Source organism: Phyllostomus discolor, chromosome 4, assembly GCF_004126475.2.
Source record: "Phyllostomus discolor isolate MPI-MPIP mPhyDis1 chromosome 4, mPhyDis1.pri.v3, whole genome shotgun sequence".
In the NCBI taxonomy this organism is placed as follows: domain Eukaryota; kingdom Metazoa; phylum Chordata; class Mammalia; order Chiroptera; family Phyllostomidae; genus Phyllostomus; species Phyllostomus discolor.
This window is the reverse complement of record NC_040906.2, coordinates 130,703,342-130,713,282: the sequence shown is the minus strand read 5'-3', so window position 1 is coordinate 130,713,282 and position 9,941 is coordinate 130,703,342. Positions and strand designations below refer to the sequence as shown.

Below are 9,941 nucleotides of genomic sequence, written 5' to 3'. Positions count from 1 at the left end.
AACTTCCCCTCCATCACTTGACCTTAGGTTGGGTGACATGCAATGTCCTAGGGCATTTTGAGATCCAATTAAGGTAATGGTGAACAGAGAATATTTTTTGTTTGGGTTCAATGACATATGTTTACTTTGTTTGCAGTTACTCCTATGTATGGCTTCCAGAAATGGTGCTACCATCCATTGTACTGTGCTGACAGAGACATGGTATATATGCAGTGCTATACAGGTTCTGTAGTACCTGGTGCTGGTAGTATGTGGGTAGTGGGAGAGAGTCAACATTTGAGAGGTATGGATCCATAAGCTACAAAGGGGAAAATTCTTCCAAATTTTATAGTCATGTGTGAAAAAAAGATTTTATGATACAGTTCTAAGTTTGATAAAATTCCCCAAAATTTATATGACTTCACTGATAACAAATTGTGATGCTAAAAGAAACTTTGAAATTATCAATAATGAAAATAATTTCAAATTATATATGCTAGGGGAAAGACAATTACATTTCTATTTTCTTAAATATGACATAATTGTAATACAAATAGGCAATAAAGAGGTAAGGCCACAGAAATGTACAAAAAAGTATACTAAGGCCCTGGCTGAGTATGCCTCAGTGAATTGAGCACTGGCCTCCAAATCGAAAGGTCACTTGTTCAGTTGCTGGTCAGGGCACATGCCTGGGGTGCAGGGCCAGGTGCCCATTTGGGGCTGTGTGAGAGGCAACCAATCAATGTTTCTCTCCTTCTCTTTATCCCTCATTTTCCTTCCCTCTGAAAAGAAATAAATAGAATCTTTTTTTAATAATATGGATGTGTCAGCAAGTCAATAAAAATATTGTTTTTGTTTCTGAATTTTGTGATGTCTATGGTATTTTGCATATTTTTAAAATTTGTAATTTTTAACATTTTAAGTAAATGTTCATTTTCATAATAAATTTTTACTTTTTGCATTGTTTTATAAAGAGAACCTCCAGATTATATAAATCTGGTCCAAGTATCCTGATTAATTTAAACTAATGTCCTCTTGCCTGTAATTGGTTTGAGGCTGGATGGTCCCTCTCTCCATTCACTGTAAACCAGAAATCCCATGTCCCCGGTTGCTGTGGGCAGGTCTGAGGTCTAGACTAAAACCAAACCAAGAGGTTGGTAGCACTGAGAGAACCTCAAAGCTGAGGGAACTACTTGAAACCTGGTTTACTTTTAGATGAGCAGTATACAAGCTCTTTAAGCATTTATAAAAATCAAGGCTTTCAAAAACAAAGCTGGTCCTCATATTTTATTGAATAGTTTAAAATGAAATAAAAAAAAACAGATCAAAATGTAAACTTGTAGAAAAATAGTACCTATTTTTTTCTAAAGAATTTTTCATTGTATAGAAATCATCTAATCCTTTTATCTTCTATACTTCATAATATTGGAGCTATAAATAGTATCAATTTGGATGTTTAAGCTACTAATTTATGAAATACTGTTAATTTTTTTAAAAGTTGCCTAATTTAGAGTGTCGCAGGTTCGATTCCCAGTCAGGGTACATGCCTGGGTTTTAGGCCATGACCCCCAGCAACCGCACATTGATGTTTCTCTCTCTCTATCTCCCTCCCTTTCCTCTCTACAAATAAATAAATAAAATCTTTAAAAATTAAAAAAAAGAAAAGAAAGAAAAAAAAAGTTGCCTATTTAGTCAATGTGAAAATACAGAAAATGAGGAAAAAGAAAAAAGATTTTAGTCATCCAGAAATTTTATTATTTTGGTGTAGTTTCTTCTGGCCATTTTCTTATGCTTATGTTTTATTTTTAAAAAATGATTACCATAATTCATCTATTTATATATATGAATATGTGTATGTATATGCTATAGATTGCATGCATGGTATATTCTACTTTTTTCTTTTATTCTACATGACCCCAGAGGTTTATCACAGAAGGGCTTCCATCTCGCAAGAATACGGGGGTCTCCTTACACATGGTCCATGTGAATGGCATCCCCTGGAGTTGTGCAGTGAGCAATTTGTATGGCCATACCAGGCAGCCATTTGTATCTACATGCCTGAGTCTTCAAGGTAACCAGTAGCATTTTTTTTGGACTATCCATTTAAACTATAGTCCTGGGAATAAAAGGCAGCACAAGCCTGTCTGGCTGCCTTCCAGTAACACCGAATAAATTAAGTATTTAGCCTTTGTGCCCTTTTCTCAGGCTGGCTCTGTCTGTAGCTGTGTCCCACAGCTCTCCTCTTACTAGGCTACACCCATATCTTTTCTTCACCTTGGGATAATCTGCTGACTCCAGTGGATGAAAAAAAGTGTGAAGTAAATTAACCTCATGGCTCTTTTAATGATTGCATTTTATCGTTACATCATTTTATTGCACATGGTTCCAGGTTGACTTCTTTCTGCCAATTTGTGTGGATTGATTTTCTGTGTGCTCATTTTCAGGCATCTTCAACAACATTATTATCCTTGCCCTATCTCCAGCAACAGTTAATCTTCATGATTCTAATCTTTTTGTCAGCAAATGAAACATGGCTCATAATCCTATAAATCACCCAAATAATGGTGAAAAGCAAAATTATATAATCATTTATAATGACAAAATATTATATTTCTCTAATAGTGAAAATACTAACTTACAGTAACTGCAGACATATTTTTACATTTAATTTATAATTTTTAGTTCTCTGATAGTTTCTGTCATTTCCTCTTAAGCATATATTTTTATAATATAGGATGTAATTGAATGAGGGATTACTCACAAAGACTGTATCTAAGTTCTCTGCTGATAGAATGCACTCGGGACAATAGACTGTGCAATAAAATTTATAACTCTCCCCTCCATTCTTGGTTCATGAAACTTTTAGTTTTCTAACTTTTATATCATGCAAACAGAATTGGCTCCTAAGATTGGGTTTTAGTGCAGCAAACAAATTTCTCAAAAGGGTAAGCCCCTTTTTCATGAAAGGAAAGAAAGGAGAGAGAATTAGAAGGAAGCAAGGTAGAATGGAAGACCAAATGATTAGGAAAAGGGGTGGAGAGGCAAGAGAAAGCAATGAAGGAGAGGCAGTGATGAGAAAGGTGAAGCAATCTGAGCAACTCTTACTTAAAAGTCTGAGAGACATTATCTATTTGAACTGATGTAGGAAATTAAACTTCACCAGGTTTGATCTTTGTTCTAATCTAATATTTGTCTTACAATAAAGATATCTTATGTATCAAATATTATGTAAAAGAAAAGTATATTCATTGTATTTTTGATACTCTGGAGAACTTGGGTACCTATTAAAATGATCAGAAAGCTCTGTAAAGTTATTAACAAATATTAAATAACACATGTTCCTCATTACAAATCCTCTGTAGAGAGTACCACTAAATGTGTATATTGATCCTATTTTTCAGGGAGCTCAACAGGAGTGGAAAATATATTCACTGTACTCAAGTGTCTCTGTGTTGTTGGTATGTTAGAAATTTTGTGGGCCAGTAAGACTTTATGAACCAATACATAGGACTGGGTTATCCAGCAACCACTCTAAGCTTTAAGATGGGAAGGTGGGGTATGTGGGGAAGCCACACTTACCTTTCTGCTGCCTGCCTTCCTCCCCCTGTAGCCATGCTCCTGGCTGGGATGAAGGGGTGATGGGATCCAAGAGCCACAGTAGTATTAACAACCCATTTAGTTCCTTTCATGAACACAAAGATGCTTTTCTAAATCCAGAAGAAATCTGACTCCCTGGCTTGATCACTATACTTGTGGTCAGAATCCCAGCACTTGAACTGGTGCTGCTGCTGGGAATTGTGAGTCACTCCTTTCAGGTTGTTCCTGGTGTTTGAAGTGAAGCTCTGAGGAGGAAGAAGAGCAATCTGTCAGGTGAGCTCACCACTGTCATCATTATTGTCTAAGCACTAACTTCCTGAGAGAACATGCAATGTATGTGAAAAAAGTCCTTGTCAAAGTCCAGGAATATCGGTGTCTTATTATGTGACCTTGGACAAGGTCACTGAAGTTCTCAGAGCCTTGATTTACTTGGTTAAAGTAGAAAACAGTTCTACATAGTTGGCATCAAAATTTAAACAGTTAATGTATGGAAAGTATGATGCAGATCTAGACAAATAAAAAGTTATTTTATAACCTTGTGGACATATTATAAAGCATATTGGATATTATTTATGCCCTCCACATTTGCAAAATAATATGAGACATCTACAATATAGTAGAGGAGAAAGGAATGACTCATTAAAAAAGTAGACAAGTGTTCATAGGTTATTTAATTACTCAACAAACATGTACAGTCACTATTCTCTGCAAAATCTGTGAGGCACTGTGGACATACAATATGATATATGATATTTAGCTTGTCCTTAAATAATTCATATAATCTAGGAGAGAAGGTTGGACATATATACCTGCAATTCACAAAACAACATGTGCTGTGTGAAAAATATATACATAAAGAGATTGCTATGTCAGTTCAAAACAGAAGAATCCTGAGGAAACCTTACTGTAGAAGGAAGGCAATGGAAGCCAGTTCCAACATGTGTTGAGATCCCAGTCTGTACATTGCTCTAGTACCTGTATATTCACTGAGGACTCCAAGGCAGAGAAAACTGCCTGAGCCAAGATAGGGAGGTAGGAATCCACCTGAAAGGTGTGGCAGCTCAGGCAGAGGCAGAGCCCTAATAAAGATGGTTGACATGAGGTGGAAGGGGTATGTAGGTATAACATCATGGATGGCTTTAAATATAGGACCAAAGTTTGGTCTTTGTCTTGCAGGTAATGCAAGTAATGCTTCTTACAGAAGCCATTAAGAGGAGTAGAAATCTTTTGCTTTTTTTTGAGAAAAATTTTTGTTCTGCTCACAGACTCATACATTGGCTGCTCCTGTATAGAAATGGATTAGCTCTGCATCTGGGAAATATTATGTAGAAAATTTTTATTTTTGAAAACAGAATTTCAACTTTGTGTGTTCATCTGGAGCCCAAAGCTTCTAGAAATTGCTTAAGGCAATCAAAGGTAGTAGTTGAAGCTTTTTGTATCAGTCTTTTATTTAATGGCACCAAAAGAGGACTTTGACCAATTGATAATTGAGAGATTCCTTGGCTAAGGGATATATTGTCCCTTAATTCTGCAAGTCACTAGAACTCAAGCTTTAATGTTTGTTATCAGTCAGGGTCATAGGAACAAAGGGACCACACCAATTGTTTTAAGAGGGATTTGGTAATTATAGGTGTTGGGATCCCAGAGACTTGGAGGAGGAATTTGCAGATGAGGAAACTGCCTGGATGGTGCTGGTGCCTCAGGAACGCAGGGGAGAGTCCAGAGGACCTGGAGCCCAGATTTCAAAAGATGCTGGTGCTCTGGATGGGGGCCTTGGGGCTAGTTCTGGGAGATGGAAAGAAAGTGAAAACTAAACCAACTCCTCCAGGAAACAATTAGAACTGGCCAGCTGAAGTGCGGAAGCTGGGTGCAGCTGACAGGAGGTAATTGCGAGCAAACTGGAAGGATAGAAGTCTGCCTTCTTCCTCCTAGTTTGTGTTGTTCCTCTATTTGGCAGAACCTAACAGGGAGCTGGGTGACAAAGAAAAAATGTTACAGGAACCCAGCCTCAGCAGGCTAAATATATAAGGGTGGGTTTCATTCTGTGAGATTGTTAATAACCAGCACCATATGCATAAAATTCACCTGGGCAACTTATTTACAATTGAGATATCTTGAGATCCACATCTGAAATTTTGATTCAGTAGTTTTAGAGTGTGGCTCAGAAATCTCATTTTTCAAAAGAAACCATGAACAATCAGATTCAGGGACTCTTTAACTCACACTTTCAGAAATACTGCTTTAGTTTTTTTCCAAACTAAACTCCTGAATCAAGTTAGAATAAGAGATTGTGAAATGTTCAACCCCACTAATTTAGTTCTCTGAGACAAATAATTATGCTCATGAATTAATTTTGCTTCCTTAATTTTTTCCATTTTAAGAAATGCTAATATAAAGACTACCTCTGTGGTATCTACAAAAACTGCAATCAAAAGTTTTATTCATTATGATGTTCAATATCTATTTTTTTGCATCCATATATAATTCCTCCTATAATTTACTACCAGGACAATAAGAATCTATCTTTTTACATGTGTTTGTGTTCTTTCTCTTACTAGACAAAAGGAAAGAAAAAATAACACTCTGCATTTTTCTTTTGCTTTAGCTGCCAGGAAACTTAAAGTTCTGTTTTGATCATTTTGTTTTTATATTTTTTAAATTATAAAGAATTATTAAAATTATGTGAAACTTTTTTTTAAAAAACTTTTAAAAAAGTTTCACACATTTTTAGTAATTTTTTTTGGTTTCATGTTTTATTTTGCTGGAGACAGGCTGGGAACAAATAAATACAATAATTAAAACTACCATATTTGTATAATGCACACTTTTTTGCCCAAATTTTTGAGGGAAAAATAAGGATGCACATTATACATGGGTAGTATTAATTCCTTATCTATATAAATATTTTTAATTCTTTTATTTATGCTTATGAATTAAAAGTATAATTCTAAAAAGCAATAATGATATCTGTATGCAAAATAATACCCTGGAATATGATCATCAGTTTTGTTGAACTTACCACGGACTTGCAATGAAAGGAGTTTTGGCCAACGATTAACCGAAATGAAACAAATAGCGATGTATTGTTATCCACAGAGTAAGGTAGATGATGCTAATTGTCATCCACTGATAAGATAGGTGATGTCAACTTTATTGCCATAGGGTGAACAGTGTGACATTTCTCTTTGTACATTTTAGGTGGGAGAAATTATTGGAAAAATCCCTTGGAAAATGTTAAAACAGTATTCATACACTGCAAGCTTTAAGCAAAAAGTTATTAAATATGGTAAGAAGTATGACAACAGAACTGCCAAGAGACACTTTGGACCTCCTCCCTCTGAGAGTGTTATCAGACTGTGGAGGCAACAGCAGGAAAAGTTTCTTCAGATGACAAGACAGAAGGCGATGCCAGGGAAAACTCCAAGGTGGCTGGAGGTGGAGCAAGAGGTGAAGACCCGGATTCTGGAGCAGCATCAAATTGGGATCTCTGTTTAGATCAAGATGATACAAGAAGAAGGTAAGAGGATTGCAAAAGAAAATAACATTGATGACTTCTCAGGGACACCTAACTGGTGCTTTAACTTTATGAAGAGAGAAGGTTTGAGCATGAGGATACAAATGAAACTTGCCCCAAAACTTCCAGCAGTCTATGAGAATTAAGTTTTGGAATTTAATCCTTATGTTATAAATCTTTAAAGGACTTACAGCTGTAGCAAATCACCAATATGGATGAAGTCCCACTCACATTTGATGTACTATCCAGCAGAACTATGGATGTCAAAAGAGCAAAGACTGCGGCTGTTAAAACTAGTGGTCATGGGAAAACACATCTCATTGTTGTTCTAGCCTGTTGTACAGATGGGACAAAGCTACTACCTAAGATTATCTTAAAAGAAAAGCATTTCCGAAAGAAAAGATTGCAAGTGGAGTCATTGTCCACGTGGATGAAAAGGATGGATGAATAAAGAAGGCATGGAAATCTGGTTTAACAAAGGCTGGTCATGAAGGCCTGGAGGATTACTTAAAAAAACAGATTTGTTGTTTTTGATCACTTCAAAGCCCGTGTTGCACAAAGTGCAAAAGCAATCTCAGCAGACTTGAAAATCCAATTTGCGGTGATACCTGGTATGCTAACCAGCCAATTGCAACTTCTTGATGTGTCAGTAGACAAGCTGGGCACACCTTTAAAGTCCTAATGAAGAAAGAGTGGACATCATAGATGCAGTCAGCTGGTAGTGATTTGACACCAACAGGCAGAATCAACGAAGCATCCACCGCCTAGGTTTGTGATTGGATCCTAAGATCATGGAATGGTGTTGAGAAGGAAGTGGTCGTGAAGTTGTTTAAGAAATGTAGCATCAGCAGTGCTGTGGATGGAAGTGAGGATGATGAAATTTACCGGGATGAGGAAAGTGACTCTTAGTGCTTCCCATTGCTTTCTTTGCTTCTCTAAAGCTTCTGTGGCAGCAGTCTTGGCAAGAGTAACAAAGAACTCTGTAATTTGACAACACCTTAGCCTATTCCATCTGAGTTCTAACTAGTGTCCACTTGAGAATTATTTACTGCATGGACTTTTTATTTGTTGGTTATCATCTTTTTCTCTCACTAAAATTTTTTAAAAAATATGGAACGCTTCACGAATTTGCATGTCATCCTTGTGCAGGGGCTGTGCTAATCTGTATCGTTCCAATTTTAGAATGTGCTTCATCTCACTAAATTTTTTTTTTTTTTGCAGATAGGTGGTGATCAGTTTTACACCATAGATATGATTTATGGAGCTCTTATTTTTATAGCTATGAAAATTATTTAGCCAAACTCAAATAAATAACAGAAACAATAGTTTAAATTGGCAGGATAGCTCTTGAAATGTTTGGAGAAAATGTGATGTAAAATCTCATAAAATCAGAAGAGCATAAATGTAGCATTGAAGTAAGGAAAATCAAGAGCCCAATGTGGAGGACAAAGGAGTTAGCTGACTACTTAACAAAGGTTCTATCTATCTGATGTTATCAAATACGTGAAACATAATCTGAGGGAGCCCAGGAAGGGGCACTGGAGAGGAGTCAGATGACGAGTTCTAGTCTGGACTCTGCCACTGAAGGGCTGACTGTGTGCCCTTGAACAAATCAGTATCCACTGGCCATCAATTATTAAACCTAAATAATCAGAGGATTGGGTTAATAAATTTTATTATAAGATTCCTATTGGTCTAACAGTCTGTCCCTAAGTGCACCATAAAAACAAATGATGTTAAATTTTAGTTACCTATTTGCTGAAAACAAGTTTGAAGGTATTCGGGATACATTTTGCATATAGGTACTGGAAAAGACAATGAAAGACCTGGTGGAACCAGAAAGTGGGTGAGCATAATTTAAACTGCTAATGAATTATTGCAGGGGAGGCAGGGAAAGGGCAGGTACATCTGTTTATTTTGCAATTTATACAGGTCAATGGGCAGTTGCTAAAATATGTGCTGTTTCCAAAGTATCTTCTTTTAGGAAAGACATAATTTTGGTGGTCGATGGTAATACTTCTAAAACCTAGTTATGGCATTAGCCATCTGTCATTTACCCATTTTAAAGGTGTTATATCTTTTCTGTTTTCAATGTAATTAGCTATTTTTGTGCATTTCTATGCAGAAGGAGTGGCTGCCTATTCCCGATGCTATATCAACTTCTGAAAGAATTAGATTGAGGAGCCCTGACTGTCATAGCTCAGTGGATTGAGTGCGGGCTGTGAACCAAAGCATCACGGGTTCGATTCCCAGTCAGGGCACATGCCTGGGTTGCAGGCCACAGCCCCCAGCAACCACACATTGATGTTTTTCTCTCTCTCTCTTTCTCCCTCCCTTCCCTCTCTAAAAATGGATGAATAAAATTAAAAAAAAAAAAGAATTAGATTGAGGAAAAAAACAAATTAAGAGCTGAAAAAAAAGAGGGTTTACCTTATGTTAGGATATGACAAGCCAGACATTATTTTCTGTGCAATAATTGAAACCTTATTTGTTGTTTTTTTCTCTTTCCTTGCAGTTTTAAAACTGTTTACTAGCACACCTTATGGCACATGGGCTAATTAAGTGATCTCTTTACCACCTGTTTACAAGGTAAAAACTCAAAAGAATAGTAACCACTGTCATATTGACAATAATACTATAAACACAAGTTTATTAAGAGATACAATTGTGCTAAAGTCTTTTTCAGATGTCTATTTTTATTTTTGCTGTTTTATTATTTTCTTATTTCTTAGCAACATTAAATGATAAATCTCCTAAAGATCAAGGCCAACATATTTCAACATTTAAAAATAAGAGTCACATAAACATCTAATGGAAAATATTCCCAGTTGTAGAATCAAGGAAGACTGCA

General features: G+C 36.2%; 1 pseudogene; it reads right to left on the bottom strand.

The window, feature by feature from the left end:
• Nucleotides 1-8,194: 8,194 nt before the first annotated feature.
• Nucleotides 8,195-8,294, bottom strand: LOC114495780 (annotated as a pseudogene).
• Nucleotides 8,295-9,941: the final 1,647 nt, after the last annotated feature.